This window comes from Scyliorhinus canicula, chromosome 6 (genome assembly GCF_902713615.1).
Source record: "Scyliorhinus canicula chromosome 6, sScyCan1.1, whole genome shotgun sequence".
In the NCBI taxonomy this organism is placed as follows: Eukaryota; Metazoa; Chordata; class Chondrichthyes; order Carcharhiniformes; family Scyliorhinidae; genus Scyliorhinus; species Scyliorhinus canicula.
The window spans coordinates 151,779,890-151,805,071 of record NC_052151.1 but is presented as its reverse complement, the minus strand read 5'-3'; the positions used below and the strand labels follow the sequence as shown (position 1 = coordinate 151,805,071).

Sequence of the window (25,182 nt, the reverse complement as noted above, 5' to 3'; positions counted from 1 at the left end):
TCATTTCGGGGCTGTCCCACAATTCTCCCGACATAGCAGGATTTACGCTGGACACAATGCAGCCGGAGATTTGCCCCCATTATGTTCTTTAAAAGGGCACTGACACAGAAATGGACAAGCACTAGATTTTTGTGGCAAGTTTAGCTCCTATCGACAAGGTTCAATACGTTTGAAATAGGGAGCGAGCCAGTGAGGTGCTGATTTCTCTGATTTCTCACAGTTTACAGAGGAGCAAGGTATCACAAACAACGTCACAATTTTGTTCAACTGGACACCCATGTTCATCCGATGTTGCTTTTCACTTTGTGTGCAAATATCAGCGATCACCATTAGCCTCTCTGTTATTTTACAATACATTCTAGCCCATGACACAATAGAGGGGGAAATATGGAAACTTTGGCTTTGAGCCTGTGTCTGGAGTTAATACTTTCAGTTGACATGTTCAGGAGGGTTTTCAGACAAAACGGATTTGGATCTTCAAAAGACTCCTTCACAGGATATAAAATTATATTACCCCTTTTGGAGGGTCAATCAGTATTTTCACTGCACCAAATATTGGCCTTGATCACAGCCTGCAATTATCAAGAGTCTGCTTTTCTAAAATATAAGAGAGATTACCCATGTACAGAACAGATAAATCGGTGCATCCAGTAATGCACACCTAGATTATGTAAACCATCAACATTGGCAATTCCCACTCCTTAACTTCAGGATAAAGAGAGTCTGGACCCACTTTAGTCAAAAATACCAAGCTGTTTGAGCAGCCACGGCTAAGGTAGTCAGCGCTCTGGTTTTAAATTGGCATGTTTTTAAAAGTGCAATTTTGATTATTAATTTTTTTGTAATTGATACAGGCACCATTTGTCGTTGTTTTGCAACATAGAAGGATAATGACACTGCAGTCTCTCAGAAATCTATGATTGTCAAGCCCCTCTGATACATAATTGTCATCTCCAGCAGTTCATTATAACGATGTCATTAATATAGTTGCTGCAAGAGGGAACATTGCCTATTCAGCTTCTGAACTTTCAGAAACTGCCAGTCCTTACTGCCCCTTTCCGAGGAGCAGAATTTGCTAACAGGTCTCATTTCAGGCCTACACCTGGCTTGATTTCTCTCCCCTCTAAATTCAGAAGCTCTGCAGCATTGACCTAAATGCTCCTTCAGTCGTTGGTCACAGCAGTTTTCCTAATTAGGCACTTTACATAAATTCTGAACAGTGCCCAAATCACACTTGTGTATCTTCAGTGTATCCTCCCAATCTCAATCTTTACTTTTCACTTTAGTTCAGTAAAAAAAAACTTTTATTTCTGCAATGAAGCAAGAAGCAGCAATTTATGCAAAATATGTTGCAGTGAAATAAGGGCAATTATGAGGGCATGAAAGCATGAAGTGCACTGGCAAATTACGTTAAGGGATAGGTGAGTAGAGATGCAGTGGCAGACAGATATTTCAGAATACACAAATAGATACATTCCAATGAGAAAGAAACATTCCAAGGGGAGAACACACCATCTGTGGTTAACTGAAATAGTTAAAAGATCATAGATTATCATAGAATTTACAGTGCAGAAGGAGGCCATTCGGCCCATCGAGTCTGCACCAGCTCCTGGAAAGAACACCCTACCCAAGGTCAACACCTCCACCCTATCCCCATAACCCAGTAACCCCACCCAACACTAAGGGCAATTTTGGACACTAGGGGCAATTTATCATGGCCAATCCACCTAACCTGCACATCTTTTGGACTGTGGGAGGAAACCGGAGCACCTGGAGGAAACCCACGCACACAGGGGGAGGACGTGCAGACTCCACACAGACAGTGACCCAGCCGGGAATCGAACCTGGGACCCTGGAGCTGTGAAGCATTTATGCTAACCACCATGCTACCCTGCTGCCCCAAAAGATGGCATCAAATTGAAAGAAAAAGCACATAATTGTGCAAAGATGAGTGGCAGGTTAGAAGACTGGACAAAATATTGTAAACAGCAAAGAATGATTAAAAGGTTAGTAAGGAGGGAAAAATTAGAGTACGAGAGAAAGCGGGATAGAAATATAGAGACAGATAGTAAGAGTTTCTATAAAAAGAAAAGTGTTACCAAAGTGAGCGTTGGTCCTATAGAAAGTCTTGGGAATTAAGCATGGAAAATAGGAGACGCAGATGAATTGAACAGGAATTTTGCATTGGTCTTTACTATAGGGGATAAAAGTAATATCCCAGAAATATCTGTACATCAGGCAATGGAAGAGAGGGAGGAACTCAATAAAATTACTATCATCAGGCAAGTGGTACTGAGAAGATTGTTGGAGCTGCAGGCTTAAACATCCCCAAGTCCTGATGGACTTCATCCGAAGGTCTTGAACAAAGTGGCTAGTGAGATAGTTGATGCATTCATTTTATTTTTCCTAGAAAGGTTCCATTAGATTGAAAAATAGTAAATGTAACTCCTTTATTCAAAAAGGCAGGTAGCCAGAAAACAGAAAACTACTAAGCCAGTTAGCATAACATCTGTCGTAGGAAAAATGTTAGAAGCTTTTATTAAAGGTATCCTACCAGGGCACTTAGAAAAATTTGAGGTAGTTAAGTAGAGTCAACATGGTTTTGTGAATGGGAAATCATGTTTAATCAATTTATTGGAGTACTTTGAAAATGTAACATGTGCTGTGAATAAAGGGGAGCTGGTGAATGTACTGGACTTAGATTTCCAGAAGGCATTTAATAAGGTGCTATATCAAATATTATTGTGGAAAATAAAAGTTCACGGTGTAGGAGATAACATATTAGCATGATTAGAAGGTTGGCTAGCTAACAGAAAACAGATAGTCGACGTAAATTGGCTGTATGGTGCCACAGTGGTTAGCACTGCTGCCTCACAGCACCAGGGAGCCAGGTTCGATTACGGCCTTGGGTGACTGTGTGGAGCTTGCACATTCTCCCAACATGGGTGGGTTCCCTCCGGGTGCTCTGATTTCCTCCCACAGTCCAGAGATGCGCAGGTTAGGAGGATTGGTCACGCTAAATTGCCTCTTGATGTTCAAAGGTGTGCAGGTTAAGAGGGGTTACAGAAATAGGTTGGGGTAGTGGGTCTAGGGAGGATGTTCTTTTCGAAGGTCTGTGCAGACTCAATGGGCTGAATAGCCTCCTTCTGCACTGTCGGGATTCTATGGTTGTAAATGGGCCTTTTTTTGGGTGGCATGATGTGACGAACAGTGTGCCACAGGGATCACTGATTGAGCGTCACCCTTCTATAATTTAAGGCGGCTTGGTGGCGCGGTCTCTAGCACTGCTGCCTCACGGCACCAAGGATCCGCGTTCGATCCCGGCCCCTGGTCACTGTCTATGTGGAGTTTGCATTCTCCCAGAACCCCAAGATGTGCAGGGTAGGTGGATTGGCCATACTAAATTGCCACTTATTTGAAAAAAAAGAATTGGCACTTTAAATTTAATAAAAACACTTCTTATAATTTATATAAATGATTTTCATGAAGGGGCCAAAGGTATAATTGCTAACGTTTCTGAAGACACACAGATAGGTAGGAAATTAAGTTCTGAAGAGGACTTACAGAGGCTACAAAGGGACATAGATAGGTTAAGTGAGTGGGCAGACATTCAGCAAATAGCATATAATGTGGGAAAATGTGAAAGTGTCCATTTTAGCAGGGGAAAAAAGTATATTATCTCAATAGTGAGAGTTTGCAGGGTTCTGAGGTGCAGTGGTTAAGGGATAGGTCAATAGAGGTGCAGCACATATTATTAACAGCACATATTGCTTCTTCAAAGAACTTCAATAAATTGGTTAAGCAAGTGATTAGGAAAGTTAATAAAATGTTATTGTGAGGGGAAAGCAAAAATAAAGAAGTCATCCTTCAGTTGAACAGGAAATTGAATTTTTTTTAAAGAATTTTTTTATAATTAAGGGGGAATTTAGCGTGGCCAATCCACCTAGCCTCCACACCTTTGGGGGCGAAACCCATGCCAGCACAACGAGAATGTGCAAACTCCACAGGGACAGTGACCCAGAGCCGGGATCGAACCTGGATCCTCGGCACCATGAGACACAAAGGTTAGTGGAATTACGGAGTACCTACGCACTCTTTGTGTGCATTTATATTCATGAGCATACAGAAAATACAGCCAAAATGAAGGGAGAAAGATCTTAAATGTCAGACGATGATTAGCACAAGTTTTAGGGTCACACTGTAACAAGACTCGAACAATAGACCTGTTCCAGATGTAATTCTGTACATCACTTTGAGCTTTTATGGCCCTAAAATGCAGATTAATGTGAAATTGAGACGCCGTCACAATTGCCCAGTTCCATTTTCAAATCACTCAATTCATTCAGGCAGATGAGCACATTATTACAGATCGCATCAAGTTTTTTTACTGCTTGCATTTAGCCAGTTTATACAATGGGAAAAAGAACATCTTGATATCTCAAACCAAAAATAATTTTGCAACATCGCCATATTTTAATTACATTAGTTTCCATCAAAATTATTGGGGGAAGGAGTCAAATTTAGCTCAAAGGATATTATAGGGTATGTAGGCAATGCGACAGAGTAAAGCTTAAGGTCTGCAAGCACCTCAGTTGAAGCACCAAACGCCACTTCAGCAGATTTGAGGTCTTGTGCAGAGGACTATTACATAAAAATATGCGGCTTCAACAAAATGGTGTGGCCTTTAATTACTAAATTTCAGAAATTCAATTTTGATTTTGTCCATATAAAAATCATTAAAGCAACTCAAATGTTTACAAGCATGAGGATCTTTAATATGTTACTCTCACATTAGTATGGTAATAAAGTTCAACTAGGCCACATTAATGCATGTTCAACACATTAGGGCATTTCAGCATTAGTTGGTGCAGATATTAAGTATCGCAGTGCTCGGGTCACAGCACGAGAATCAGAAACTCGAAAGTCCCAATCACTTAATTTTGATGCTGGGGGAAGTTCCTCCTCACTTTCCCCAATTAAAAGTTCAAATTTCCCCCTTTGTCATAGAAAGAGATTTTTTTTTAAATCAATCAGAATGAGCAAGTAAACTGGACAAAGAAAGGTTAAGACGTAAACAGGTGAACAAAAACACAGTAAACAAGAAGTTAAAAGGAGGTGGCCCATCTCAACACTGAGCAAGTCAACCTTGCAAGTTGGTTAAAAATAAATAATACTATACCTACAAATCCATCTCGAGTTTTATTGAGGCCAGACTGACGGGTAAAGAACTCAATATTGTCAATCTCAACACTGAGATTAGCTCAAACAGCCAAATACTAACCTCGACATAATGCATTAGAAATTCTCAATCCCATAGCACTCTTTATCAATGGACCGATTCAGTGGACTCAAATTAAAGTACGACACGTTTAGCGGGGCGTTTCTTGGTGGCTGCAGTGGCAAGAAACATCCCACTATCCAACGGCACTTAACCATTTTTATTGGCCTCGGGGGTTTCTCCTTGCTGAGGCCACACTTGAGCGATTTCCTGCTGTTGAGCTGAAGCTCGCCAACAGGAAAGACTCCTCACAGATCAGGGCGCCATTTTGTCCGGCAGTTGTGATTCCCCCCACTTTCAGGTTCTTCCACTCTTTTGACCCCCCCCCTCAATTTACCAAACTTGGGTGATCACCTCTCTCCCACCTTGTAAGGACACCCCCCCCCCCCCCCCCCCCCCCCCCAGGCTCGGGCCCAACTCCTAGTAGTGCCAACTTTGTACCTGTGCAGCCTGGTTGCCCATGAGGCACTGCCAGAGTGCCAGGCTCAAAACTAAGGTGCCTGGGTGCCACCCTCCCTGTCCCGACCACCCGGGCGTCTCCGATGGCCTGAAACAGTCATTTTCGAACTCAGAGTCGCAGTCCGTGGATGGATCATGGGCGGATGTCGGGAGGGTCGTGGTCACACCGTTCCCAATCGTGGGAAGAAGTGCCCAATGGCCATGACCAATGGGCAAGGCCATTGCAGTCCAAAGATGTGCAGGTTAGGAGGATTAGCCATGCTAAATTGCCCTCGAATGACCTCCTTCTGCACTGGAAATTCTATGATCGGCTTTTAAAAATGCCGGCCATCCTGTGCATGTGTGCCCCCTCATCCGGATGTAGCTGTGCGCAGGCCCAGACCCCAGCGGGCAAACCGCCTCCTTAGTACGTCAGCAGGCTGCTCCAGGAGCAGATATTGCTTTTAATCAATTTGTCTTCCTGCCAGAGGCGGCGGCAGAGAGCAGGTCACGCACCCGGTACACTGACGTCACGTACACTGGGCGTAAAATTACTGAGGAGAGGTTCCTCCGTTTTGTAGCTGCCAGCATGCAAGCAGCAGGACTGTATGAAAAAGTGAAGATGGGTCTTTTTGGACAAAGAGAGGGCCAGAGACATATTTAGGCCAGCATCACAAAACCGAATCTGCTGGAGAGAGCTCCACAGGACAGTCCACGGCAGGACAAAACAGTGCTGCTAGGAGCTCCAGGTCCTCTGCTGAACAGCCCATATCGAAATGTAACACTGAATGACAAACAACTGAGATCGTAAGGACCAAGCAGGCTCATCTCTTGCATTAAAGGGCAGTGCGGGCCGGTTAGTAAAAATGGGTCCCCAGAAAAAAAAAATTGAAAAATGCTGGCCTGGAAGAACCCTCCAGGTACTATTACAACTGGTCCATGTTTGTGTGGGCCAGCACTAAACAGCGCCCAGGCAAGGTCTCCCAGGCGTGGCTGGTGAGTACCGGGCACTGTACAGCTCATTTAAATATGCAGATTTGGATCTTGCCCAGCATGGTTGTGACCCAGATCATACCGGGCGGAGCAACGGATGATTCGCGCAAGGTTTTGTGCGTAGCGCGGTGCTCGATTTAGGGCTTGTGCGCGATTCACCTGTTGCATCCAGATCCACGCCAGACGCAGCAGGATTGCTGAACCGCACCCAATGAAAGTTGTTTTATACTGCCACTAATTGCAATGGGTCCTTTCCGCTTAATGTTCAGGAGAGTTGTTATTGTGTCACTGCAGACGTTTTCAGGATTACTTCCATTTGTGTAACATTACCGTGTAAAAATAATTTTTAAACCCTGTAATTTCCAATAATTAACACTAAGGCATGCTTATATGAAGGTTGTTATATCAAGTTGTGACTTGTGAATACCAAGTACTCGGCTTTGGATTTTGTCAAAATAATTAGTCGTCTTGGTCAACCCCCTCACTCCTCCTCCTCACACATGCCATAACGCTATTATTCCCTAATTAGGTACTTTAGAGAAACTCTATCAGTGCCAAAGCACAAACACACTAATGTTTGACAAGCAACAAATTTTTGTTCAAGGGGTGGAATTTTCCCAGGGCATAATGTGTTAGGGAAAAAAAATTCCACTGAACACCTAAATTACCGTTGCACCGTCTCCTTTTTACAGGACAGATCTCAAAGTGCACAATTTATAATTGCCATTTCAGTGAAAAAGGAAGAAAATAAAGAAAACAGAATAATCCACTCCACTACCAAAAATGAAAGAGAAAGAGAAGGGAAAAAAGTGATAGTGAAAATGTTAGATATCATGTTGGTGTCTTTCAGCATTTTGTTTGGACACAAGCAATCCTGCTTTGTCTTTCTGTAAGCCAAGCTGTTGGCAATACAAGAGAGATAAAACCTTCACATCACTGCCACTACTGAGGTGTGCAAGTCTTACTCAATCAGCGCACTTCAGATTGTAAACTTCCTTGTTTCTATTTATCCTGCTGCTGGTGGTTTGACCTTGGTCACTGGCATGGCTGGGTCATGACATAAAATTATATTATAGTGCAATATGAGGCTCGGGGCTGCCTCAATGCTGTTCTGGCATATGGTTGAATTTTATTTAAAACCGAAGAACATGACACGACTCAATCTCCTGTGGTATCATCCACAGAAGTTGGAAAACATGCTGTTTACTAATAATTTGGGGTCTTATAAAAAACAGGTGACAGAGAAAATAATTACATGAGGTAAGAAGAGGGGCTCTTGTTTATAGGCTGCTTTTCAAAACCTCTGGATGTCCCTAAGTACTCCACATCAAATCAGGTACTTGGAAGTGTAGTCATTGTTGTAATGTCAGACATGCAGAAGCCAATTTGTCCTATAATCCATATGCCCTACAAATAACAATAGGGTAATGATTAGACAATCTGTTTTAGTGGTGTTGGTTGAAGGATAACTTTTGGCTTGGATACTCTCCCATTCTTCAAATAATGTAAAAGGATCCTTTACATCCATCTGCTAGGGCAGATGGGGTTTTGTTTTAACATAAGACAATAAGACGTAGGAGCAGAAGTAGGCCATTCGGCCCATCAATAATGCTCCATCATTCAATGAGTCCCGAAAGACGTACTTGTTAGGTGAACTGGATATTCTGAATTCTCCCTCTGTGTACCCGAACCGGCACCAGAGAGTGGCGACTCGGGAATTTTCACAGTAACTTCATTGCAGTGTTAATGTAAGCCGACTTGTGCCACTAATAAAAATTATTATTATAATCCTCAACTCCACTTTCCTGCCTTATCCCGATTCTCTGACTGAATAAAAATCTATCTCAGCTTTGAACATACTTAACGACCCAGCCAGCTCTTTGCAGTAACGAATTCCACAGTTCACTATTTGTGATAAATGTAAGAGATTGATATATATAGTGTATTAAATGTAGCTGGTGTGGTCATTTTTTAAAAGCCATGGTTAGGGTGTGCATGTATCTGCTGTAGTGACATTTAAAAAAATTTTTGGTTTGAATGACAGCCAGGCTTTGTGGCTGCAAAAGGTGCAATTAAGATGTCGCGAATGTGAGATTATCCTTCTTTCTGACTTGTACATGTTTAAAAAGAGAGCCTGAATGGGTTTTTGTTATGATTTATGGGGATTCCCTATGAAGTAGATAACAGAAGACATTGGGTGGGATTCTCCCTTAAGTCCCCACACAGGCGGGAAAACCAACATGAACCACTCCGGCATCAACAGCCCCCGAAATTGCGGAATTCTCTGCACTTCCGTGGCCTAGGACACCGGAGGGATTGGCGCCGCACCAGCCGGCGCCGAAGGACTGCGCGAGTTAGCGTATTCGCCAAAGGGCCGACGTGATCTCGCACATGCGCAGAACCGCCGGCGTGGTTGTAGATATTCGTAGACAGGCCGGCATATGCTGGCGCATGCGCAGGGTTTTGTCTTCGCCGCGGCGCCCATGACAGGGCCCTACAGGGGCCAGCGCGGAAGGAAGGAGTGCCCACACAGCAGAGGCCCACCCGTTGATCGGTGGGCCCCAATCGTGGGCTAGGCCACTGTGGGGGCCGCCCCCAGGGTCGGATCCTCCCCCCCCCCCCCCCGGCGCCCCCTTCTCCCGAGGACCGCACCAGCCCACTTACCTGCCAGGTCCCACCGAGTGGGACCATGTCTAAACCACGCCGCCGGGACTGGCCAAAAATGGTCGGCCGCTCGGCCCATCGGGGCCCAGAGAATTGCCGGAAGGGCCGCTGCCAATGGCCCCCGACCGGCATGGCCTGAACTCCGCCCGAAAACCGGCGCCGGAGAATACGGCAGCCGCTGTTTGGGCGGCAGTGCCGGATTCGCACTGCGCCCCCCCCCCCCCCCCCCCCCCCCCCCCCGGAGGGTCGGAGAATCCCGCTAATTGTGTTTTAACTTAAGTAATTAGGTTATGGGATTTGAATGGGATAAAGAAAATGTAGTAATGTGAGCAGCCTGGTCTGTGACAGTCGGTTTTGAGTTTGTTTAGTTTTGGTTATGAGCTGAACAGCAGCGTCTGCAGAAGGCTGTCAAGAGATTCAGCATTAATCTGACAGGATCTCATTTCCTTTTCAAAAAATCTCTCTCTCCAAAGAGTGGCAAGCCATCCTGTGTTTGCTAACTCTATTTATAAATGGTTTTTGACCTGTGATGGGTTTTGTTTGATTGGAGACAAAGAAAGTATCAGTTAGAATCAGTTATTGCTAAGCATTGTTTAACTGGTAATTGTGAGCTATACTTCTGTGATGTTAAGATAGTTTAATACTGTGTTAATAATTAAGTTTATTTTAATATACCATATCACTGTTTTTTTTATTTTTAGAGTACCCAATTCATTTTGTCCAATTAAGGGGTAATTTAGCGTGGCCAGTCCACCTACCCTGCACATCTTTGGGTTGTGGGGGCGAAACCCACGCAAACACGGGGAGAATGTGCAAACTCCACACGGACCCAGAGCCGGGATCGAACCTGGGACCTTGGCGCCGTGAGGCAGCTGGGCTAACTCACTGCATCACCGTGCTGCCCCTTATATCCCTGTTTTTGCGTGGAATCACTTCTGGAGCGAAGTATCCTTTCCTCACAGTTTTACAAATTTAAAAAAAGTATTGGGAACCCAGTCTGGTATTCTCGCAAATGTTGGGGTCTGGTCCTGGATCGTAATATTTCTGTGAGAAGAAATTCCCCCTCATCTCTGTCTTAAATAGATATCCCTTACTCTGAGATTTTGCCCTCTGGACTGAAACTCTCCCGCAACCTCTCAGCATCTACCCTGTCAATCCCCCTGATAATACAGGAAATGTTACAAAATATAAATGCCAAACTCTCAATTTTAACATATCATTGATATAAGAAAAAAATATGCAGGACGGGAGGAGGTCACTCAACTCCTCGAGGCTCCCGTCATTCATGTGGGCTCTTCCATGTGGGCACAGACTGCTCAGTATCGGAGGAATTGTGAATGGATCTGAACTTTGTGCAATCATCGGCAAACATCCCCACTTCTGGCCTTGTGATGGAAGGAAGCAGCTGAAATGGTTGGGCTTACGACAGTGTCCTGACGAACTCATGCATTAATAGAGTTGAGAGGATTGAGCTCCAATAGGCAAAGTTTTTAAAAAAGGTATCCAACAAACATTCATTTGAAATGACAATGGCAGCTAATGTAAACAGGAGAGTACGATTTTCAAATGACCCACTCTCCTGAGACGCCGCGTATAATGTAAAGAGGCTTTACAATCCAGTTTACATTCTTGTTATATTTAGGGTTTTCAGGCAACATTTACAACCAAAGCAGTGTAAATGCTGCAAGAAAGTGCCATTGCAGAACCAACAAATGTATCACCTGAAGCTCTGTCCATGTGCAGCCAGACCCAGCAATATTCAGGCCTGGGCTGAAAGTGTCAAGTAACATTCATGCCATACAACTGCTAGCTCCAATTTGACATTCAATAGCATGACCGTCAGTGAACCCCACCCACTATCAACATCCTAGTGGGGGAAGGGGGAATGGTTTTAACCATTAACCAGAAACTGAACAGGACTAGCCATATAAATACTGTGGCTACCAGAGCAGGTAGTGCAGTGGTTGGCCACCTGCAGCCTGGGGGCCACATATTTTTCATGAGGGTTCTGAGTGCAGCCCATGAGATATTTTGTTGACCACTGCCCACACACATGGTTGTCACATTCTATTATTGATTTCCACTCAAGTAGCTTTTTTCCTACCAGCATGACTGAAATGATAAGAAACCGTGTTTTGGAAATACATCGCTGTTCCTTCACTGCCACTGAGGTACAATTCTGGAACTCCCTCCCTAACGGTACAGTGGGTGCACCTACCTCTCAGAGACTGCAGCGGTTTGAGACAACGCACCACCACCTTCTGAAGGGCAACTAGGTATGGGCAATAAATGCTGGCGTAACCAGTGATGCCCACATTCTGTTAATTAATTTTTTACAAAGTGAAGTGAGGTTCATTCTGATTTCACACAACATTGACTGTGAGAGCCGTGCATTCCCGCAGCATCCAAAGTGTAAATATTTATTTTGGCTTTCCCATTTGAAGTTGATGATAGTTCTATTAATACATAAAAGATTAACCACTAAAGATTAACCATGTCATAGCACGCTATGAAATATTTGGCGTGTATTGAAGTACTTAATTTTATTCATGGGATCTTGGTTAGCGAACCACTGAGACGAAGGAGGGACACTCATGCAGCCCCCTCACTAGCTTAGGTTGCCCTCACTGGAGGTAGAGGTTGGGAATTCTGCAGAAAGTAACTTACAAACTCCCGACTCCCCATAGTCTGTCCACCACCGACAAGGCACAAGTCAGGAATGTGTTGGAATACTTCCCACTTGCCTGGATGAGTGCAACAAAGCTCAAAAAAGCTCAACAATGCGACACGGTGGTGCAGTGGTTAGCACTGCTACCTCATGGCGCCGAGGACCCGGGTTCGATCCTGGTCCCGGTTCACTGTCCGTGTGGAGCTTGCACATTCTCCCTGTGTGTGCGTGGGTCTCACCCCAACCTAAAGGTGTGCAGTGTTGGTGGATTGGTCATGCTAAATTGCCCCTTAATTGAAAAAAATAATTGGGCACTTTAAATTTAACAAAGGAAGCTCAACACCATCAAGGTCACAGCAGTCCACTTGATCGGCATCCCATCCACCAGCTTATACATTTAATCCTGTAGCCACCTGGGGTGGCCATGTCCCGATTTCAAAATGGATACTCGCAAGGAGTGCAGGGAAAAATTGACAGCACTAGAGAAAACAAGCAGGTGCAAGGTTTCCTGTGTATTAAGATTTGCAGAACCCAGACAGAACTGAAACCAATAGCCATTATCATATTAATGAGCTATCTCCAGGGACAAAGAGGAAACATTGAAACAATCGAGACCAGGACAGACTCCCCGGCACTAGTGGGAGCTAAAACAAAGGCAGGCAAAACGGTTACATAGAGCCCGCCCAACGATCAGGGAACAGCCCCGGTATTGAAGAAAATCAATACGAACGATTGGGACATGGTCCAATTAATTGGGACCAAGTCCGGGGACCGCCCAGAAGGGCGCGAAACCCCTGGGGACTATAAAACAGAGTCCCCAAGTTCAGTTCGCTCTTTTGGCCTTGGCTCTCAGCTAGGAGAGACCTGCCTAGCAGCTGCATCAACCAAGTAAGTCTAAGGTTAATGCACGCTACGAGATAGACGCTCCCAGTTACTATTCCGTACCAGTTCGAAGCCAGCAGTATTAGAACCGGACAACGGCCATTGTTCCTCTGACTGGGTGGGCCACTCGAAGCTAAGTATAGGCTTTTAGTAGCAGTTGTAGTTTAGCAAATAGAGTTTATGCATAAGTAATAATTGACTGTGTGTATAATAAATGTGTATTGGTTTCAAACTTACTAACTGGTGTATTGAATTATTGATCAGTACTTGGCTTTGAACCCTGTGGTGGTATCAGAAAGATACCTGCCGACTCTTGAGCAAAGGTAATTAAAACAGAGCAAATTAAGGGAAAGCATAACGAGCAACACTCCCTCCACCATCGATGCACATTTGCAGCAGTATGTACCATCTACAATTTGCACTGCAGCAACACACCAAGGCTCTTTCGATAAACCCATAACTGCTACCACCTAGAAGTACAAGGTCAGCAGATGCATTGGAATACCACCAAGTTCTCCTCCAAGCTACATCCTGACTCAGAAATATATTTCTGTTGCGTCACTGTCGTTGGAACTCACTTCTTAACATCATTTTGGGTATAACTGAACCACATGGACTGCAGCAGTTCAACAAGGCAGCTCACCGCCACCTTCCTTTTTTTTTTAATAAACATTTTATTGAGATATTTTTGGTATTATAGCAACAACAAAATAAACAACGTACATGAATCTATATACATAGTGCAAAAGCCGTCTCCCTCCCTTACAGGTCCCACCTTTATTAACCCCCTACTCTAAGTTAAACTAACCCCCACCCCTTCTGTTGACAATTAATTTTCCACAAAAAAGTCGACGAACGGTTGCCACCTCCGGGCGAACCCTACCAATGACCCTCTCAAGGCGAACTGGATTTTCTACAGACAGAGAAAGCTAGCCATGTCCGATAGCCAGGTCTCCGACTTTGGGGGCTTTGAGTCCCTCCAAGCTAATAGTATCCGTCTCCGGGCTACCAGGGAAGCAAAGGCCAGAATGTCTGCCTCTTTCTCCTCCTGGATTCTCGGATCTTCCAACACCCCGAAAATCGCCACCTCTGGACTCGGTGCCACCCTTGTTTTTAACACCATGGATATGACGTCTGCAAATCCCTGCCAGAATCCCCCAAGCTTTGGACGTGTCCAGAACATATAGAAATGGTGCGCTGGTCCTCCCGCACACTTTGCACACCTATCTTCTACCCCAAAGAACCTGCTCATCCAGGCCACTGTCATGTGAGCCTGGTGAACGACCTTGAATTGTATCAGACTGAGCCTGGCACATGTTCTGGATGCGTTGACTCTACTCAACGCATCCGCCCAGAGACCATCTTCTATCTCGCCTCCTAATTCCTCCTCCCACTTGCGCTTCAGCGCCTCAGTCTGCGTCCCCGCTGACCCCATGAGTTCCCTGTAGATGTCGGAGACCTTCCCTTCTCCTACCCACACTCTGGAAACTACCCTGTCCTGTTTCCCCCTTGGTGGTAGGAGTGGGAAGGTTAAGACCTGTCTACGTAAGAAGTCCTGCACCTGCAGAACCTGAATTTGTTTCCCCATGCCAATCCAAATTTGTCCTCCAGCTCCCCTCAATCCCTGCCCACTGCCATCTCCGGAACCCTCCATCCAGCCTTCCCGGAGCAAAGCAGTGATTATTACAGATTGGAGACCAAACCGATGCTCCCTCTGCTCCCACATGTCTCCTCCATTGCCCCCAGACTCTCAGGGCCGCCACCACCATGGAGCTGGTGGAGTACCGTGTCGGCGGGAACGGCAGAGGCGCGGTTATCAATGCCCCCAGACTGGTGCCCTTACACGAGGCCACCTCCATACACTCCCATGCCGACCCTCCCCCCACCACCCACTTCCTGATCATGGCTATATTCGCCACCCAATAGTAGTTACTGAAGTTTAGCAGCGCCCGGCTCTGCTCAAGCATCCCCCTCTTTACTCGCGGGATCTTGCCCGCCCATACAAAGCCAGTAATTACTTTGTTGACCTGTTTAAAAAAGGACCGCGGAATAAAGATGGAGAGACACTGAAATACAAACAGGAATCTCAGGAGGACCATCATCTTCACCGTCTGCTCCCTCCCAGCTAGTGACAATGGGAGCGTCCCATTTCCGAAAATCGTCCTTCATTTGGGCCAGATTTAGTTTGTGCAGCCGCTCCCAATCCCGCACCACTTGATGCCTAATACCGAAAACTTCTCCCTACCACTCTAAACTGCACTTTACCCAGTCGCCTCTCCTGTCCCCTCGCCTGGACCGCAAACATCTCACTTTTCCCCATATTTAGCTTATACCCCAAAAACCGGATCAGCCCCTTGAAGCTCTCAGTACAATTGCCAGAGGCTCTATGGCTAACACGAACAACAATAGGGAGAGGGAGCATCCCTGTCTCGCCCCCCAATACAGCCTAAAATAGTCCAATGTTGTCCTATTCGTCCATACACTTGCCACAGGAGCCTGATACAGCAACCTGACCCAGTCAATAAAGCCTCGCCCAAATCCGAACCGTCCCAGTACCTCCCACAGATATTCCCATTCTACTCGATCAAAGGCCTTCTCTGCATCTATTGCGACCACTACCTCCACCTCCCTACCTTCAGGGGGCATCATGATCACGTTTAACAACCTTCTTATATTGGCCACCAACTGCCTTCCCTTAACAAACCCCATCTGGTCCTCCACAATAACGTCCGCAACACAATCCTCAATCCTAGAGGACAAAATTTTGGCCAGCAGTTTAGCGTCCACACACCGCCACTTCTTAAGGGCAATTAGTTATGTGTAATAAAATACTGGCCTATCCAGCGCTGCCCACATCCCATGTGAGAATACATTTTTAAAAAACTGATTGAATCAGTCTAACTCCAGTCCACCATGTTGTATTAACAACATGGCTCAATTTAGCAAGCTCGCTAGAATTGCCCTTTGCTCCTTCCTAGCAGCACAATTCTGAGATTTAGAATTACTACATGTTGCAACAGTAACAGGTATATAATTCCATGATCAAATTATCATGACTGCACATGTTGCCCCTAATATTCAGAGCACAACCCTCAAAAGGGAACAACACCCCTGAGGCATCGCATGTCGCGAATCAAGAGCATGTTAGACTCTGTGTCGAAAGCTGTCAATAGCACACACACCAAGCTCATTGGAAGACTTGTACATAAATGATGTGTGGCATGTTTGTTAGCCAATGCACAGTGGTGCTTTGAGCTTTCAAATTAGTCAGAGCATGAGTCTATAGTTTAGTCTGTAAACCTTGTCTGGCATGATTGAGCAGGCATTACTTGGTGTATTGACAAGAGCTTCAACATTTGCAGGAAAGCAAAGGATCTAGCACCTCACTGTAAGAAATAAAACCTCCCACTTCCATTCTCGGGTTTTCGGACAGTTATATCTGAAATTCTCTTCATCTTCCAAATCCCTCCCATAGCTCACTGCACTCTGAACCCTGCATCCTTCCCATTCAGTCTTCTGACTCTGAACTCTTCTGCAATCATGACAGAACCTTCAGCATCCTTGGGCTGACTCTCAAAAGTCCCACAATGAACCCTCCCAAGAATTTCCACCTTTGTCACCACTTTAAAAATCTTCTCAAAATCCATTATTTTGACCACTCATTCCAATGTCCTCCCCCCCCCCCCCCCCCCAATATCCATTAAAAATTATTTTACACTGAAGACTCCATAAAATAAGTTATTGTTCCTGTCTGGAATTACACTTGAAGAGTAAGGGTTTGAATAAGATAGCCAAAGACAATCTGCCTGTTGAACGATAACCTAACATAACACTACCCCTTCAGAACATCAGGAGGGAGTTTTTTTAAGTGGCAACACTAAGTAAGGGGTTATTTACAATATTAAATGTTCAATATTAATGACCTCCTCTTGAAAAGTAAATTTTGCATAATACCTCCAAATTATATTCTTAAATGTACATTTATTCATATTAAAATAGTTACTGACAAATTCAATATATACACCGTGGTCTACAAGCCATACAATAATAACTTAGCAGCCTGCACAAAAATACAGGTGGCATAAATCACGTTATTTTCCATGAGTTGTTCATTTGTATACATGGAAACTCACAACAAAATTCAAACGGCATTAATTAGAGGTGCTATTTTCGGTAATGCGTGGGACGGCGGAGACGAAATCTACCCAGTCTGCCATCTAAATGCTCGTTTTTAACAAGGATTTACCACCCGGCTCCTCGATCGTCGCATATGCAACTCAAAACGAAAAACATTTTCATTTTTAAAACGTATAGTCATTTCCGTAAATACGCACTCGGTGCATTTGGGGGGGGGGGGGGGGGGTAGCCCAAGAGAAACGTTCCAAGTAATCTGGCTGCCAATGATGCACCGCCACCTCTTTTCATTTGGCAGAGGTTGCAATTGGGATACAGTTGCCAATGTTGGGGCGACGAAGGACAACTGGAGGAGGGGGAAAAATCCGCAAATCTTGGGAAGCATTGTGCCGAATTCGCCCCACGTTCCTCGAACCATAATCTTTACTAAGTGGCGGGAAGGAACCAACATGTTACAAAGGCGGCTCGGAGTGGCCGGACGAGATCCCAGTGCGGGCGGGCAGGCCGGGATACAATGCATTGGGTTGCAGTCCCCCTGGTTAAAAATGTTGCCACATTCCGGACCACTTGGGCGATGAAGTTGCTGATTGCAGAAAAGGCAACGAGAGCGGATCGGAAGCATGAATCCCTCCAAGATTCCCGTCCTAACTCGTGCACACATATGTAAAAGCAAAATAACACGCCAAGACCCACCTTTGTCCCTTTGGTTAGGCTCAGTTGCAAAACCTGTGGAGAACAGAATCTGTCCCGGAAGATGTTGTTTTTTCCCCCTCCCCTCTGCCCATGCAAACTCCAGTCTGTCTCTTTTTTTCTCTCGCTGTGCTTGTCCTTCGGATCCCTCCCCTATTGTCTAGAAAGGTGGCACCCGCTGCATCCGGCAGTGCGGCCGATGGCACTCCATGGGCGGCCGGCTGCGTCACTGGCAGCACCGTCAGCCAGCCAGCCGCCCCGCCCCCTGGGCTGAGCTTGCTGCAGCTCCCACCAATGAGCCCCATCAAACACACACACAGCCAGAGCGAGACGCCGCTGGCACAGATGGAATGGAACACCGGGTGAACGGTTGCTAGGCGGCGGCTAGAACGCCCCGTGGCCAGCCCGGCGCTGAATGGTTGATTGGCAGCTGTCACCTCGCTGCGGCATGTGTATCCTCCCCGGGTTACTAGGTGACAGCGGCGCGAGCGTGTGACTGTTGCTGTTGCAGCTTTGCTGGGGGCTGCGCACCATCCACACCACCTCCCTCCCGCTGACAGTTGTCCGAGCTTTGTCGTTGACACCGGTTCCGCCGAGTTGAGTGCGCGGGAAGCGGGATTAATGTGGTTACAATTCTAAACCACGGGGACACAGGCACAGCCGTGTTTAGGCAACGCCATCGGTGTTCCGCTGCGCAGGGAGTAAAGGACTGGATTTTCTTTTATTCGTTCAGATGATGTGGGCGTTGCTGGCAAGGCCAGCATTTATTGCCCATCCCTAATTGCTCGTGAGAAGGCGCTGAGCACACTTCTTGCAACCTGCAAGCCCCCTGGTGAAGGTGCAACAATAATGCTGTCAGAGAGCATGTTCCAGGATTTAGACTCGGGGACTGTTCAGATGCTGTGTGACTTGTGGGGATTGTGCAAGGCTTTTCACAGTAACTTAATTAAAGCCTACTTGTGACAATAAGCGATTATTATTATAAGGCAGTAGTGTTCGCATGCATTTGCTGCCCTGGTTCTTTTCGATGGTAGAAGATTTGGAAGATGTTGTTAGTGAGCTGTTGATGGCACATACTGCTGCCACTGGTGCAGAGAATGTATGTTTAAGGTGGTGAATGGGGTGGGGTGCCAATCAAGCAGGCTGCTTTGGGATGTATGGTGTCAGACTTCATAAATGTTGCTGGAGCTGAACTCATCCATGCAAGAGGATTCCATCATATTCCTGACTTGTGCTTTGTAGATTGGTGGGCAGGCTTTGGGAAGTCCAGACATGAGGTACTCGCAGACCTGACTTGCTCTTTTAGGCATTGTATTTATATAACTGGTCCAGTTAAATTTCTGGTCAATGGTAACCTCCAGGATATGATGGTGGGGGATTCAGCCCTGGTTATACCATTGAGGGTAAATGGTTAGTTAACTTTTGCTGGAGATGGCCATTTCATGACACTTGATTAGCATTAATATAACTTGCCACGTAGCATCCTGAAGTTGAATGTTGTTTAGGTTTTGCTGAATACAGACGCAAACTGCTTCAGTATCTGAGGAATTGTGAATGGCAATTTCTAACCTTATGTAGCCGGAAGATCATTATGAAGCAGCTGAAGATGGTTGGGCCTCGGAGATTATCCTGCAACAATCTCCTGGGGCTGCAATGATTGGTGCTTTGGGCTAGGTATAGCTCCAACTAGTGGAAGGTTTTGGTGATTCCACGGATTTAAAATTTGCGAGGGTTCCTTCCTTTCCCAAACTCAGACAAATACTGGCGTGATGTCAAGGACAGCAACTCTCACATCACCTCTGAAACTCGTTTCCCTCAGTTTCTGTGGCTATGACTCATCTTTCATTCTCACCGTATAAATATTTCCCACTTTCTGTCTTTAGCTTTGACAGAGTCATTGGACTTGAAACATTAGTTCTTTTTTCTCCCTAGATACTGCCAGACCTGCTGAGATTTTCCAGCATTTTCTTTTTGGTTTCAGATCCCAGCATCCGCAGTAATTTGCTTTTACCTCTGGAATTTAGCTCTTTTCAGAGGTGCTATCTTGAGAGTGACTTGAAGGAATGTTTGTAGTATTGGGGGTCTCTGATGGACAGCATCAGCTCTTGGAGTGCATCAACTTGGAAAAATATTAAGGGGCAGAGTTTTCTGCCTGTTTACACCCAGCCATGTGCAATCTGGATCCAAAGTAAATATGTGGCTTTGAGAAAGTGTGGAATCTTGCATGCAATATGCCCAAAACTCTTAATCCCTTCAACTATAATAATGACATGACATGTACAGTGCAAAAGCAAATAATTTGGCAAAACTCATCCATGTCAAGTATGCTCCACATGAGCACTGTATCCTATTTTAGCTAAACCTATCCTATTAACATATTCTTCTTTTTACATAAGAACATAAGAATTAGGAGCAGGAGTAGGCCATCTGGCCCCTCGAGCCTGCTCCGCCATTCAATTAGATCATGGCTGATCTTTTGTGGACTCAGCTCCACTTTCCGGCCCGAACACCATAACCCTTAATCCCTTTATTCTTCAAAAAACTATCTATCTTTACCTTAAAAACATGTAATGAAGGAGCCTCAACTGCTTCACTGGGCAAGGAATTCCATAGATTCACAACCCTTTGGGTGAAGAAGTTCCTCCTAAACTCAGTCCTAAATCTACTTCCCCTTATTTTGAGGCTATGCCCCCTAGTTCTGCTGTCACCCGCCAGTGGAAACAACCTGCCCGCATCTATCCTATCTATTCCCTTCATAATTTTAAATGTTTCTATAAGATCCCCCCTCATCCTTCTAAATTCCAACGAGTACAGTCCCAGTCTACTCAACCTCTCCTCATAATCCAACCCCTTCAGCTCTGGGATTAACCTAGTGAATCTCCTCTGCACACCCTCCAGCGCCAGTACGTCCTTTCTCAAGTAAGGAGACCAAAACTGAACACAATACTCCAGGTGTGGCCGCACTAACACCTTATACAATTGCAACATAACCTCCCTAGTCTTAAACTCCATCCCTCTAGCAATGAAGGACAAAATTCCATTTGCCTTCTTAATCACCTGTTGCACTTGTAAATCAACCTTCTGTGACTCATGCACTAGCACACCCAAGTCTCTCTGAACAGCGGCATGCTTTAATATTTTATCGTTTAAATAATAATCCCGTTTGCTGTTATTCCTACCAAAATGGATAACCTCACATTTGTCAACATTGTATTCCATCTGCCAGACCCGAGCCCATTCACTTAACCTATCCAAATCCCTCTGCAGACTTCCAGTATCCTCTGCACTTTTCGCTTTACCACTCATCTTAGTGTCATCTGCAAACTTGGACACATTGCCCTTGGTCCCCAACTCCAAATCATCAATGTAAATTGTGAACAATTGTGGGCCCAACACGGATCCCTGAGGGACACCACTAGCTACTGATTGCCAACCAGAGAAACACCCATTAATCCCAACTCTTTGCTTTCTATTAATTAACCAATCCTCTATCCATGCTACTAGTTTATCCTTAATGCCATGCATCTTTATCTTATGCAGCAACCTTTTGTGTGGCACCTTGTCAAAGGCTTTCTGGAAATCCAGATATACCACATCCATCGGCTCCCCGTTATCTACTGCACTGGTAATGTCCTCAAAAAATTCCACTAAATTAGTTAGGCATGACCTGCCTTTAACGAACCCATGCTGCGTCTGCCCAATGGGACAATTTCTATCCAGATGCCTCGCAATTTCTTCCTTGATGATAGATTCCAGCATCTTCCCTATTACCGAAGTTAAACTCACTGGCCTATAATTTCCTGCTTTCTGCCTACCTCCTTTTTTAAACAGTGGCGTCACGTTTGCTAATTTCCAATCCACCGGGACCACCCCAGAGTCTAGTGAATTTCAGTAAATTATCACTAGTGCATCTGCAATTTCCCTAGCCATCTCTTTTAGCACTCTGGGATGCATTCCATCAGGGCCAGGAGACTTGTCTACCTTTAGCCCCATTAGCTTGCCCATCACTCCCTCCTTAGTGATAACAATCCTCTCAAGGTCCTCACCTGTCATAGCCTCATTTCTATCAGTCGCTGGCATGTTATTTGTGTCTTCCACTGTGAAGACCGACCCAAAAAACCTGTTCAGTTCCTCAGCCATTTCCTCATTTCCCATTATTAAAACTCCCTTCTCATCCTCTAAAGGACCAATATTTACCTTAGCCACTCTTTTTTGTCTTATATATTTGTAAAAACTTTTACTGTCTGTTTTTATATTCTGAGCAAGTTTACTCTCATACTCTATCTTACTCTTCTTCATAGCTTTTTTAGTAGCTTTCTGTTGCCCCCTAAAGATTTCCCAGTCCTCTAATCTCCCAGCAATCTTTGCCACTTTATTTGCTTTTTCCTTCAATTTGATACTCTCCCTTATTTCCTTAGATATCCACGGTCGATTTTCCCTCTTTCTTCCGTCCTTCCTTTTTGTTGGCATAAACCTTTGCTGAGCACTGTGAAAAATCGCTTGGAAGGTTCTCCACTGTTCCTCAACTGTTCCACCATAAAGTCTTAGCTCCCAGTCTACCTTAGCTAGTTCTTCTCTCATCCCCTTGTAATCTCCTTTGTTTAAACACAAAACACTAGTATTTGATTTTACTTTCTCACCCTCCATCTGTATTTTAAATTCCACCATATTGTGATCGCTCCTTCCGAGAGGATCCCTAACTATGAGATCATGAATCAATCCTGTCTCATTACACAGGACAAGATCTAGGACCACTTGTTCCCTCGTAGGTTCCATTACATACTGTTCTAGGAAACTATCGCGGATACATTCTATAAACTCCTCCTCACGGTTGCCTTGACCGACCTGGTTAAACCAATCGACATGTAGATTAAAATCCCCCATGATAACTGCTGTACCATTTCTACATGCATCAGTTATTTCTTTGTTTATTGCCTGCCCCACCATCTCGTTACTATTTGGTGGCCGATAGACTACTCCTATCAGTGACTTTTTCGCCTTACTATTCCTGATTTCCACCCAAATGGATTCAACCTTATCCTCCATAGCACCGATGTCATCCCTTACTATTGCCCGGATGTCATCCTTAAATAACAGAGCAACACCACCTCCCTTACCATCCACTCTGTCCTTCCGAATAGTTTGATACCCTCGGATATTTAACTCCCAGTCGTGACCATCCTTTAACCATGTTTCAGTAATGGCCACTAAATCATAGTCATTTACGATGATTTGTGCCACCAACTCATTTACTTTATTCCGAATACTACGAGCATTCAGGTAAAGTACACTTATGTTGGTTTTTTTACCTCTGTTTTGAATCTTAACATCTCCAGTTTTATTCCTTTTGTTATTACTGGGCCTATTCACTGTGCTCCCCTCAGTCACTGTACCTTGTACTGTCGCCCTTATGGATTTCTGACTATGTCTTCTTTGCCTTGCACTTTTCCCCTTACTTCCTTTTGTTTCTGTCCCTGTTTTACTACCTTCCAACTTTCAGCATTGGTTCCCATCCCCCTGCCACATTAGTTTAAACCCTCCCCAACAGCTCTAGAAAACACCCCCCCTAGGACATCGGTTCCAGTCCTGCCCAAGTGCAGACTGTCCGGTTTGTACTGGTCCCACCTCCCCCAGAAGCGGTCCCAATGCCCCAGGAATTTGAATCCCTCCCTCTTGCACCATCTCTCGAGCCACGCATTCATCCTATCTATCCTGACATTCCTACTCTGACTAGCTCGTGGCACTGGTAGCAATCCTGAGATTACCACCTTTGAGGTCCTACTTTTTAGTTTAACTCCTAACTCCCTGAATTCCGCTTGTAGGACCTCATCCCGTTTTTTACCTATATCGTTGGTGCCTATGTGCACCACGACAGCTGGCTGTTCACCCTCCCCCCCCAGAATGTCCTGCAGCCGCTCCGAGACATCCTTGACCCTTGCACCAGGGAGGCAACATACCATCCTGGAGTCTCGATTGCGTCCACAGAACCGCCTGTCTATTCCCCTTACGATCGAGTCCCCTATCACTATAGCCCTGCCATTTTTCTTCCTGCCCTGCTGTGCAGCAGAGCCAGCCACGGTGCCATGAACCTGGCTGCTGCTGCCTTCCCCTGGTGAGCCATCTCCCTCAACAGTATCCAAAGCGGTATATCTGTTTTGCAGGGAGATGACCGCAGGGGACACCTGCACTGCCTTCCTACTCTTGCTCTTTCTTTTGGTCACCCATTTTCTATCTCCCTCAGTAACCTTCACCTGCGGTGTGACCAACTCGCTAAACGTGCTATCCACGACCTCCTCAGCATCGCGGATGCTCCAAAGTGAGTCCATCCGCAGCTCCAGAGCTGTCAAGCGGTCTAACAAGAGCTGCAACTGAACACACTTCTTGCACGTGAAGGAGCCAGGGACTGTGGACGTGTCCCTGAGCTCCCACATCGCACACGAGGAGCATGACACGGTCTGGGATCTCCTGCCATGTCTTAAACCCTTGGTAAACTTAAACAACTAGAATTTCAAAATAAAAATAAATTAGACAATTACTTTCCTGCTCATGTATTTAAGTAGCTTTTGCTTTAATGTAGTCATACTATTCATCTCAACTTGTGATAGGAAGTTTCATTCTAACCACTCCCTGCTTAAAGCTGTTTCTCCTAATTTTTTATTGGATGTTTTAATTGCTATCCTATATTTATGACCCCTTAGTTTTGCACTCCTCCAAAAAAGGAAAGAGATTTTCTGTGATTACACTACTGATCCGATCATAATCTTAAACACATCTATAAGGTCACGCTTCAACCGTCACTTTTCTATAGGCCCCACTCCCAACTAACACATGTACACTTGCTCAGAGGGTCTCTTCGAAGTCTGGCCATATTTTTAGGCGCAGTAGGAAACCAAATCATTTTCTGATGCTTTATTGACATTTCTTTAATACATGAAAAAATAAGTACTCACTAAGATCTACATTGAACCTTTTTTTCTTTGAATGCATTTCAAAACACATAATTTTCATTAAATTGTAATAACTTCCCTGAGTGGAAACATGTTGTGTCTAATGTGAACCTTAGAGGATTGTTGAGAATTTCACTATGTGTAGCAAGGTGAAAAAACATTAAAATAAAACTAGATGCTGGAAATGGGAAACAAGAGCAGAAGGTTTTGGAACCACTTGGTTGGACATTGAATTTCTGTGTGCGTTCTCCCACTTGACTGTCATAACTTCATTGATGCAATTTTTCTGGGAGCCCCATTGCTCACTGTACAAAAATACAACGGGCAAATTCGGCTTAACATTGACTAAATGAAAGGACGGCGTTCTCTTCCCTGATAAGACCCTCAAAAAATAAATACAAAGTAGGCATTGCATATTTTTCCACTTTATTTGGACTTTATCGCACTTATTGGTACAAAATATTGCAAGTGTCATTATATACAAAACA

The 25,182-nt window shown here is 45.0% G+C and overlaps 1 protein-coding gene across 1 annotated transcript in view; it reads right to left on the bottom strand.

Moving 5' to 3' along the window:
* The window catches only part of LOC119967584 (probable E3 ubiquitin-protein ligase RNF144A-A), a 125,984-nt gene extending 107,964 nt beyond the window's left edge, over window positions 1-18,020 (bottom strand). Inside the window, exon 1 of the mRNA XM_038800299.1 lies at window positions 17,751-18,020. The gene's annotated coding sequence lies outside the window, so the exon portion shown is untranslated. The remainder of the gene's footprint in view (window positions 1-17,750) is intronic.
* Window positions 18,021-25,182: the final 7,162 nt, after the last annotated feature.